This window comes from Scomber japonicus, chromosome 12 (genome assembly GCF_027409825.1).
Source record: "Scomber japonicus isolate fScoJap1 chromosome 12, fScoJap1.pri, whole genome shotgun sequence".
Lineage (NCBI taxonomy): Eukaryota > Metazoa > Chordata > Actinopteri > Scombriformes > Scombridae > Scomber > Scomber japonicus.
The window spans coordinates 3,591,294-3,602,784 of NC_070589.1; the positions used below are offsets into that span (position 1 = coordinate 3,591,294).

The window sequence follows — 11,491 nt, forward strand, 5'->3', positions numbered from 1 at the left end:
AGGCTTCGGATGTTTCGGTATTTTGAACTGCGAAACCTGGGAGGCAGCCTGCGCGAAGGATTTACGCTGCGCAGGTGGAGAGGGAGCTGAGGGCTTACGAGGGAGGCAGAGCTTGAGAGCTTCGTCTTCCTTCTTTTTGGCTTCACACCGTTGTTGCATCGATGCTAGGGCGGAACCAAAAATACCCTCCGGGACAATGGGCATGTCCAGGACGTCGTCCTTCTCTCTGTCTGACAGGCTGGCGAGGTTGAGCCACCGCGCTCGCTCCTGCAGAACCATGGTCCCCATCGCTCTTCCCGTGGCCTGGACCGCGCAGCGTTGGACACGGAGACACAGGTCGGTGATGACCGGTATCTCCTCCCACGCAGCTGGGTCCTGAGTTTGCGCAACATCCTCGCACAACTCAGCCTGGTAAGCCGTGAGCAGCGAGAGGACATTGAGCGCTCTGGCCGAGAGCGCCGCCGCCTTGTACGCATTCTCAGTCAGGGCTGACTGAAAACGGTCGGACTTGGACGGCAGGCTGGGGCTCCGGGAGGACACCGCTGACAGCTGGGGGTGAAGGTGAGCTGCAACAAGTGGCTCCATCGGAGGCATGCGGAGCAGACCCAGGCTCTCCATCGCCTCACAGTCGAGGGACGAGGCCCCGGGAACCGGGCTCCGGCTGCTGTAGGGGCGGTCTCTCCATGAGCGCGCCACCTCCTCCAGCAGCTCCGGGAAGACGGGGAGAAGTTGCTTCGTCGCGCTCTTGGCCAAGGGCAATTTCTTCCCCTCGTAGCGTGACCTGGTGGTCTCAGCTACGACAGCGGGCCAGGGGATGCCCAGCCGGGCAGCAGCGCGTTTGCACACGTCGAGCATGTCCGAGCTGGGGGAGGGAGAAGCTGGTGTGCTACTCTCATCTCCATCCCGAGAGTCGACGGAAGCCGCGGGCTTTGCAGCCCGAGCCGGCGTGATGAAGATGTCATCCTCTTCCTCATCCTCTGATATGAGGAGATCCAAGGCGCCATCATCATCTTCCCCATAGTCCAAATCCAGGACGTCTTCCTCCAGCGGGGGAACCGCGGCTAGCTTGAGCTGGGAGCCCCAGCTGTCGCTAGCCTCCGGTGTCGCCACCGCAGCGACCCCCACCTCCTCTCCGCCCTCGACGGCGGCGCCGTCGGAAGAGAGATGGGGGTCATGTCCAGACAGGCTAGCCTGGCGGGCTAGTCGTCTGCGGAGACTCTTGATGGTGAACACCGCACAGTGTTGACACGAGCCGGGGACCTCGATAGCCGCCCGGGCGTGTTCCAGCCCAAGACAGCACGAGCAGACCTGGTGTGGATCCATGCTCGATATCTTATTCCCGCAGCGACAGAGTCTGGCTCCGGAGTCTCCGTGCCCTCTGGTGTGAGGGGTTTTAGCCTCCATTCCGTGCGAGCTGGTGTGCAGGCAGGGAGCCGAGGCAGTTAGCTGGTGTGCTAACCGTGAAGAAGCCGAGAATTAGCTGGTGTGCTAATGACAGGTGCTCGAGTAGCCGTGGTGGGGCGTCGAGAGCAGTGCTGACCAAGCCGTGGAGGGCAGGAAAGCACTGAGTTCGATCTGGTGTGACCGACGAAGCAGAAAAATGTCCTAAGCTAGTAGCGCCCAGCGACAGAAGCTAAATAAGATCCGTCTATGGACAGTTAAGCTAGCTAGCCCTGGACGCGAGATATGCTCCGAGTGAGAAGAGGTGTTTGAATGAGGGTGGTGCCGTCCGCATGAGCTATTTAAGGTAGATGGGACTACCTGTGGCGGACGGACACGTTCACCAGCCAATCAGGATTGGCGTAATGAGATAAATGCTTCTGAGGGCTGCAGCGAGGCGTGCATCCCATAGTGAGACATCGAACGAAATATTATGAAAGAGAACTCCTCTGTCACTACCCTGCCTCTTTCTTCCTGTAGTGTCTCTTGTACTGTCTTTGCAGGATCTCTAGACTGTACATTCTCTATTTCTATATACTCTTCTGGATGAATAAAGCCCCTTTCTGTTCTCCAACCTGCTTTGGCTGCTCAAGTCTTTCATTTACTTTTGAGTGGGAGGGATTACACTCTGACTTATTTCAGCCTCAAACTGACACAAGCACACCCACAGCTTACGTTCAGAATAATGCATGACAACAAACACACATACTTACACATAGACAGTGACCTGTTCTCTGTTCATGGGTATACACTGTTCCACCAATCAGATTCAGCTTTGGACAGACAATCCATTGTTCAGCTCAGACATCAGCAGCAGCAGTCCACCACCCAGTCAAGAGGTAAGCCTTGAATTTCTCTCATCTACTAGGCAGATCGCCCTTAATTAAAACACCATTTCAGCTCATTACAGAAAGACTGAGATCTCAATCAGAAGAAAGTAATATACCATCGATCATGGCCGCCATAAAAACCTGTGAACTCTTGGCCCCCATGGTGAATTATTCATACAGATACTGCAGTCACTAGTCAGCACCTGCGAAGAATTTAAACGTGTGTGTGTGTGCCAGTTTGAGACTGATCACCAATTGCATAAACCTCTGATAAAAATCTAGTTTTGCTAATTACTTTTTGCTAGTTCAGGTTCACAGGAGCCCAAATGAACATTGAAACATGTTTTTCTTGCTGTAATCCTTCCTCTATTTCATACTGACCATTAGAAGATCACTTCATAATACACTTACAATGGAAGTGATGGAGGACAAGAGCCACAGTCATCCTTCTGTGTAAAAATGTATTTAAAAGTTGATGTGAAGCTAATATGAAGCTTCAGCGTCCAAATGAGTCAAATCTTCATCTTCTATGTTTCAATAGAAGCTGATCATCTACTTTTAAATGACTGTGTGGGCATACTGTGGATTTAGTCCTCCATCACTTCCATTGAAAGCACATTTGAAGGAGATCTTTTAATAGTCAGTATGAACAGGAGGAATGATTACAGTGAAGAAAACCTGTTTCACTGTTCATATGAACACCTGACTAATATTATAAGAAAATGAAATTGTGATCCTGTCTTTTATGATTTACTGTAATTTGATTTTGTTACAAAAGGAGGCATGAGTGTCATAGGTATAATTAAGTGATTTATGCTAGTAGTGTACTGTAGTGTAATGGGTTAATACTGGAATACATGAACATGGAATATAAAAGTTACTTTCTTAATTGCCTTATTATTAAAATTTTGGTCTTACCTTTTCTAATTTTAGGTGACTGCAGAGCCATCAAATGATGACAATTTGTCAGGTGAAAATAAGCAATTGAAAGGACATGCTGAAGGACCTTCAGCATCACAGGTGGCCAATAAGAATCTTCCTGAAGTTCTAACATTTGACAGGTCAGCCCCTCAGCCAGGAACCACTGATGGCTGCTTTGATAAACATATGACAGCTATTGGACTGGAGCAGAAGAAAGATTTTGAGGAGAAGTTGGTTAAACAAGAGTCTATGTCAGACTGTGGACCACTGGCACAGATGGAGGTACCCCCACCTGCGTCCTCACAAGTTGTTTACACTGATGATGGTGTAACACATGTCCAGATGAAAGAGGAGATGCCTAAACTAACCACAAATCAAGCAGAGAAAATGAAGTTACTTACAAAGGACAGTAGCCTTAACACCGTGTGTTCTAATCAGAAAAACATTGAACAAGAACAAGTTTATTCCCCAACCACAGCAGAGAAGAAGGTCAGGTTTACAACACTTGTCACTCTTCAAAAACAAAACGTTGAAACAACTGACATTACACAATCTAGCCAGACAAAAGAAAAGAAGTCAAATTTAAAGGTAGCTGTAACTTTACAAAAAGAAAAAAAACTGGAGGATTTCACCCTGGAGTCATCACCAGAGTCCCGGCAGGATAAGTCCATGAGGTCAGTTCAGAGTTGTGCATCTTCTCCTGTTTTAAAATCTAACCCCGTCTCACCTAACTTGACTTACAGCCACAGCAACAATCAGCAGATTCAGGAGGCAAAAGTACAGGTATCCAGAGGCCAAGCACAGTACACAGAAGGAGAAGGAGGTAGCCTGAGTCCCGATCTTTATGAATCTGAGGGACCACCCCCCCCACCACCTACAAGTAAAATTGTCCTTCACATCTCAAAATCCAGAGTCAGGACACAGTCCAAAGAGGAGGGCCTAGCCAAATTGAATGGCTCGGACATACAGGCAGTAGATGGGGAAGGTATTAGTGAGTCTACTTATCTGGCGAATGAGAACCAAGGTTTCGAGGACAATGATGACTTTGACAAAAAACCTATCATTTTTATCTTTAATGAGCCAATGGACATTCAGTCAGCTTATAAGCGTCTGTCTACAATCTTTGAATATGAGGAGGATCTTGATGAAGAGAATTTTGCAGATGAAGAGGAGGCAAAACAGGGAGAAGAGCAGGATGGGAGAAATATTTGCATCATTGAAACAAATTCGGGCTTCGGTCTTAAAGACATTACAGGAAATGGTCAGAATTCTCTACATCTGCAGCATCATCACAGACCTTCAGCAGACAATGGTTCAGTTCCTGACAACAAAGATCAGGGTAAACCAGATTCAAGCAAAAAGACAGAGACCAAAAAGAAATTCAAATTCAAGTTGCCCAAAAATAAACTGGCCGCAATTAGCCAGGCCATTCGAACAGGGGTGACCAAATCAGGAAAGAAGACTCTTGAGGTTGTTGTCTATGAGGAAGAGGAATCATCGGACAGCAGGCCAGCAAAAGATACCAATAAGCAAATGAAGGAATCCAAGAGATTTGAGATCAACAGTGCCAAACTAACAGACTTAGATAAAGACAAAGCCTGTGACAGAGACATCCAGGTATCCTCTCACATTGATACCAGACACTTCAAGACACATAGACGGGTAGAGAAGCTCTGCAAGAACACATATGACACCATTGACAGTCTTGAAGAATCCATCAAACAGTTAGAAATCAGTGTGGACAGTATCACTGCCCCTTCTTCACCCTCCTCCACTGCATCTTCACCTCCTCAGTCCCCTGATTCTTCCTTTGACTCCAATGACAGAGCTCAGCTCAAAGGCAAGGTCAAACGAGAAAGGGAGAGAAGCCCATCAAAGAGGCCAGCCCCCCATGGGGTGTCCCCCAAGGGCGCAAATCCACCGCAGAGTAAGAGGGCCAAACCACAGTCTCCACACAACACTGTGAAAATCTCCACCAAGAGACAGGTCTGATGTTCGTCTCCCTGCATAGCTGGCTTGCTTCAGTGGTGCTTGGCTGGTGCTGGGCTTACTCTGACTGTCTGACAGCACACATGTGTTGTGTCCTTCCTTCCTTCCTTCCTTCTTTCCTCGTGTTGTGTCTTCAAGCAAACTGAGATGAATTCTTTCCATTACTCTGTATATGTCAGTGTAGCCCAAGGGCATAATTTCCACTGGGAATGTCACCCTCACTTCTCCACCTATTAGATCCCACTATTCATACTGTACAGGACAGAAATGTACTTTATTTCTCTTTGCATAACTGTGGTTAAAGAACAAACTTGGAATCTTTGATTTGCCTTCTTGATGTTCTTTTGCTGATTGACTCTAAAGCTTTTCATTGCTTTTTAATGTTGGTATTTCTAACACAAATACTATATCTGCTCTGTGTTTCTCAGTTATATAGTTCCATACATAAATCCTAGCTGGCCTGCAGTAACAAACTGTTTTATTTTCCTCTCTTGTTCCTGAATGATCTTTCCAGACATCCAGCAGCAACTCCAGCTCTTCTGCTCAGCGATCCCACACCAAGTCTTACCACTCGTCCTCCACTGGCTCTCCAGAGAAGACACCAAAGAGCCAGCAGGCTACCCAGAAGAAGCCCAGCCAGGTAAATTTACTCTATGGTGACCTGAGGTTAGAATCTCTGGATTAGTACAGACAGAATAGAAAATATTACTGCATCATGCTCCAACAAATGGTGAAATGTGACTTTTGTTGTATAGTGTCGGTACATTCAGCAAGTTAGTAGATACTTAATATGGTTTACCCTCTGTATCCTTAGAAATAATACATAAAACATGAAAGTAGCTTCATAGTGTAGCTACAGTTATTTCTGTCTTGTTTGGGCAAAAAAGAGAACCAATATTTCAAAGTCACCTGTAAATGTTGAAATTGAGAATTTAAACGTTGTAGTGCAACTCTCCTGTATTATTCATTTTAACAAAGTACTTTAGCTTGTAGCAATCAGCTCGGATGTGAGTGGACTAAATACCATCAGTAGAACAACTCTTGAACAATAGAGCAGTCTTTCAAAAAAGTGACAAAGTGTTTGTAAGAGATGTTTTTCAATGTGCTGATGTCATTTGTGTGGTGTCACTCGGTGTCATTTTGTTTAAGGTGTGGGTCTTCCTATTCTGTTTGTGGCTGTGTTCAGTTTCCTCTGCACCCTAACACCCTTCCTTCCAGATACACTTTCTGATTTTCTTATAGCATCCATTAGTTCCTCCCATGTGCTCAAGTTTCCTGTTAACGTTTTGTGACCCTCAGAGCTCACAGTAAAGGCTCTAAATCAGGGAGTGTATCTGAAACTTCCATGTTCACTGCGTACAGCCATTCTTCATCTGACAGTGAGTTGTGGAAATATGGGTGGGTGTCAATTACGCTCAAGAACTCAACATAAGAAGCCAAAATGTTAAAAGCAAATATGAACAATCCAGTTGAAACATCAGTCATTGATTACCCTCATATTTATGTCATGAAAGAGTTTGTCATCCTATAAGTACTGCATGCATGTTGTGTTAAATGAAATCGGTATGTTAACATGATTACACATAATTCCACATTATGTCTTTTAATATTTTCTAAGACTAGTAGTCTGTTCTAAAACTAGCAATTACTTTCTATAGTAAACTGATCCTGATTAATTAAAGGAAAATAGTGCTGAATCTTGGTAGTCATGTGTGTTACTACTGTGTCTTTGGCCAGCTTAGTTAGTATAAATGAATTCAGAAGTTTCATTGAAAAAGTTGTCAGGTATATGAACGTGATTGTAGAAACACCCTTCAATGGCGGACTCAGGCAAAAACAAAAACAAAACAACAACTATAAATATCCTTTACAATCATGTTGGCAATGAGAGCAATAACATTAGTTTTCTACTTTTGTCACACTTTCCAGGAGCTTTTCCAAATGTTTAAGTTTTTTGTGATTAGCATCAGTTCTGTCTTCCTCAGTAAACATCACAGCAGATGGATGCTGACGTCATGAGTCAGCAGTTTTTCCACATTGGTTTGTGTGGCTTCGTCTGCATTATGTTCCCTCCAGTCAGCTAGCTAGCAGGCTAACTCACTACTGAGTCAAAGGAGCTGAGGGCAGGAATAAAAAATCACTCCATGTGAGGTTTTACTTAAAAATACGGTGGAGATGGTTTACAAAAACTTAGACATCCCCCTAGTGGCTGAAAGTGAAAATTTGCTCAGCAGTAATTGTTAATGAAGCCTTCATAGTAGACTACACAGTTCAACTCTTCATTAAAGTTTTTCAAAAAACTTTAGATGATGCAAATGACTATTCGATTATGAAGACATGAATTAGTTTTTCTGCATCTTTTTGATTAATGAATAGTTGTACTTTGGCTATGTTTTTGTGTCTTTTCAGATTATTGTATAGCATTTCTCTTATCAGTAAGATTTCTGCTTTCTGAAATGATTGCTCATCCATTTATGTATGAACAGAAGACAGGCAGTAAAGGAGTGTATGTCTGCAGCTGCAGCATTATTTAGTGCAGTGGAGATGTACAGTTGTGTGTCATCTGAGTAACCATGGAAACATACATTGTGCTCTCTGATGACGTCATGTGTGTTAGCATGTGTAGTAAGAATAATAATGGACCAAGACAGCTTCCCTGTGGAACCCCAAAACAGTTGTCTGATGTTGTTTGCTACTTTGATACAGAGTTCAGCTGGCCAAAGTCACAGGAGTAACAAGCATGAGTTCTTAGACTGAGTGCTATTGATCCTTCATGTGGGTTGTGTTGGCGTTGACTTGCAGTATTGGTGGTGTGTGTTTGCAGGCTGACAGCAGAGGCACTAGAGCAGCTGGGGATAGTAACCATTCAGACGTTGCTTTGCGTGCTTCTAAGATCCCAGGCTTGTGCCATAGCTCTGGGAAACACCAGTCTGCCTCTCTGTCCACTCCTCACTGCTCAGACGCCGCCGATAACCTCCAGAACCTCTCCTGCTCCTCTTCCTCCTCTTCCTCTGCTTCTTCACCTTCAGCTTCTTCCTCCTCCTCCTCTGGGAAACACTGTCTTTTGTCTCCTCCCTCAAACGTCTCCTCCCATGTATCTTCTCCGTCCTCCGCTCGGCACTCTCGGCAGGCTTTCTTGTGTCCGCTCTCCTCTCCCTCCCTGGTTAAAACTGCCTCAGTTTCTACATCCTGCTCCTCGCCTCGCTCCCTAGCTTTATCCTCCTCTTCATCCCCTCCCCCTTCTCACAAGTCTTTTATCCCATCTCTGAATTTGAGTCGTCTCCTCCCCTCATCTAGCCATGTCTCGTCGCCACTCCACGCTAGTGTCAGCCCCGCCCCCCATGGAGCTCGCAGCGGCAGCAGCAAATGCCAGCATCACTTGGCCCTCACGTCCACCTCCGCCTCCGCCTCCACCTCCCAACATAGCTACTACTCTTCATCCTCCTGCTCTTCATCCTCACCCTCTTCCTCATCTCTGTCCCCCACCTCCTCCTCCTCCTCCCCTCCTTCTCCATCCTCCTCCCTCCTCCCCACCATGGGGAGCCATGGGGCGAGGAATGTCCGAGCATCTGCATCCAACCCTGGTTCTCCGGCCCGCAGCAAGAAGCGCACTGGAAGCCAAGCTGGCCGAGTCCTGCGTGCAGCAGCAGCCTCAAAGGACACAGCGTGATGGTTTGATTTCCTGACCTACACTTTAAAAAAACATGTTAGTGTTAGTGTGGAGCACAGAATTGCGCTGTGTTCCCATAGCAATATGGTGTGATGTTTACTTTTTGACATTCTTGGATGAGTTGTGGACATAGATAAGTTTTTGTAATTTTATATTACTGATTCTCTCCAAGGAATCAGTTATGTGATGATTTTCAACCTTCTGCTGAGGAGATATTGTGGATGCCATGTTTGATTATAAGATGCTCAAAAAACTTATCACAGCTTTATTGTAGCCAACAGGTAGTAACACACTGCAGAACAGAAATAGCACAAATATGTTTGATAACATTTAGAAACAGTGTCTCCATTACATAGTTAGTCTTTGAGCGAGTACAGGTGTAACACTACAATAAATACATCGTTTGGTATATACCTCAGTTTTGGGGTCATGCATTAGTACATTTTCAAAAGAGTATGGAAAACATTTATTGCATATATTAAAAGTCTCACTGGTCAGGAAGATGCAGGCAGTGGATAAACTGCTACAGTCTTCATCTCTCTTTGTTCAGTGTCAGTAACCATTGACACTCTCAAACAGTACACCTATAGGACATCCATTCTTGTTAGCCTTCACTAAATCTAACCTGACACACCAGATGGTTTGTTACATGGAACCATCTGAGACGTTGCTCCTAGCATCTGTTTGGAAAAGCACAGGCGCTTTCAGAAAATACTTGGCAGGTAATTTGGGCGAACCATTTGTTTATCAGCGTCTATCACTCTCTGACCTTGTGAAGAAGCTGGATTTGTAAGATGACATGAGAATCCTCATAATATGTCGATTGGTTCAAACCACCAGTGGTTCAGACCAGTCAGCCAGTCACAAGTGCATAACTTGAAACCTGACGAGATGGATTCTTGCATGATCTTGTGAATCCAGCTGCTTCACAAGGTAACACTATATGAGTTGTCTGGGTAGAGCAAAAAAGTACGTTCCACAACTGTAAAGATATACACATAATGAGAGTGAATGTGGTTCATTTAACAGCAGTGATTTGGTCGACCAAGTGAAGAAACCTGTGTACCACACTTCCTTTATCAAACAGTGTGAGGCAGATGCACATACCGTTACAGCAGTACTAGAGCGCACCGACATGTAAACTGTAAAACCGACTGTAAAATACACTCGCCAAGCACTTCATTAGGAACACCAATGCAGTCTAGTGCAATCCAATACAACACTTCTGCCAAAGATTCAACTTGACAGAGCTTATTCATTTTTCATTTTTGTTGACATTGTGGTAAAAGTGTTCCTAAAATGTTGCACCTCCATTAACATATTTGAGGAGGGGTAAAATATTAGGAACACTAAATACAATGTGTTGTACAATGTACACTAAAAGCACCCACTGCAACCTCCATCATGAACATAAAGTAGAATCATCACTTTTCTGACAGCGTTAACACAAACTGAAAATGTTAAAGCCTCATAAACGTCGAATTCTTGGCAGAAATTAGATTTCACTAATAAAGTGTTGTGTGAGTGTATACATTTTGTCAAAATCAGTGTGTAGAACACATGTACTGTACATCTTTCTTGTCCAGGAGTCAAAAAATACTTACTCTTGCAACTTGCAACACTGTAAAGTACATGTCAGTGTATGAAATGATGCTCCTGAACCTGAACAGCCAGTCTAGGCTTGAATATTCTACTGGTTGAATAAGCACATTAGTTACAGTAAATTGTATATTGTACAGATTTTTTAAATCCTGATATTGATATTGAGAGTGAATTAACACAAGAAGTCTAAAGCACTCCAAAATCTGTATACTGTGTAATATGAAGTCCTGTTGACATGATGCTCATCAGCACATATTTGCACAAGGATCAAATGAGTGCATTGTCAGCTTTCCAGTGCTAAATCTCACTTTATTTATGTTTTATGGTAACAAAGCTGAGTTATTTGGTTTTTCAGTGGGTCTACTTTCCCACCGACCAGCTTGTTTTGCTTCTTCTTCAACATTTTCCAAGAATGCCTTTCCACGTCCCCTTCTGTAATCAGGTGTGAACCTATGGCTTTGTTCAGGGTGAAAGATCTTCCAGTCAACAAAGTGACAGTCTCTGATCAGTCTCTTAGATGTCTTAGAAGACACCTTTTAGATGCGGTTTCTTTTTTATATGTATGTATATATATATATTAATTAGTGGATGATTCCAGAATATCTGCACATGGACTGCTTTCAGACAATCAGACACTTTTACTTCAGTATAATGTCACAGTTTCTGATAAAGAGTAATAAGAATATCAATATAGAATAAACGGGTGAACTTTTTTTTCCTTCAGATTAGTTTTACATGGTTTCAGGTTTGATTGCCACACACTCCATAAGTCCTGTGATATGCAGTACAGCTGGTTTTGGATGATAGGTGTGTGATCCAGTATGTGTGCTTTCATTTAACACTGTTGAATATATTTGTATGAAAAAATAAGAGCTCTCCAAGAGGTTATGATGATTAATATGCAGAGTTTACCCAAAGACAGTCCTATACAGACTATAATGTTTAAAGATTAATTCTGTAAAGGTCTGTCAGTTCTTATGTAGATGAAGTATAATATAGAAGTATTAGACATATGTGGCTTCTTTTAGCATAGCTGTTG

At 44.0% G+C, this 11,491-nt stretch overlaps 1 long non-coding RNA gene across 1 annotated transcript; it reads left to right on the forward strand.

Annotated features, from left to right (window-relative positions):
* Positions 1-4,973: 4,973 nt before the first annotated feature.
* On the forward strand, positions 4,974-8,971 carry LOC128369123 (uncharacterized). Its single transcript, XR_008321998.1, has 3 exons — positions 4,974-5,177; positions 5,695-5,820; positions 8,478-8,971. It is a non-coding gene; the product is annotated as an uncharacterized LOC128369123 (long non-coding RNA).
* The last annotated feature ends 2,520 nt before the right edge of the window (positions 8,972-11,491 follow it).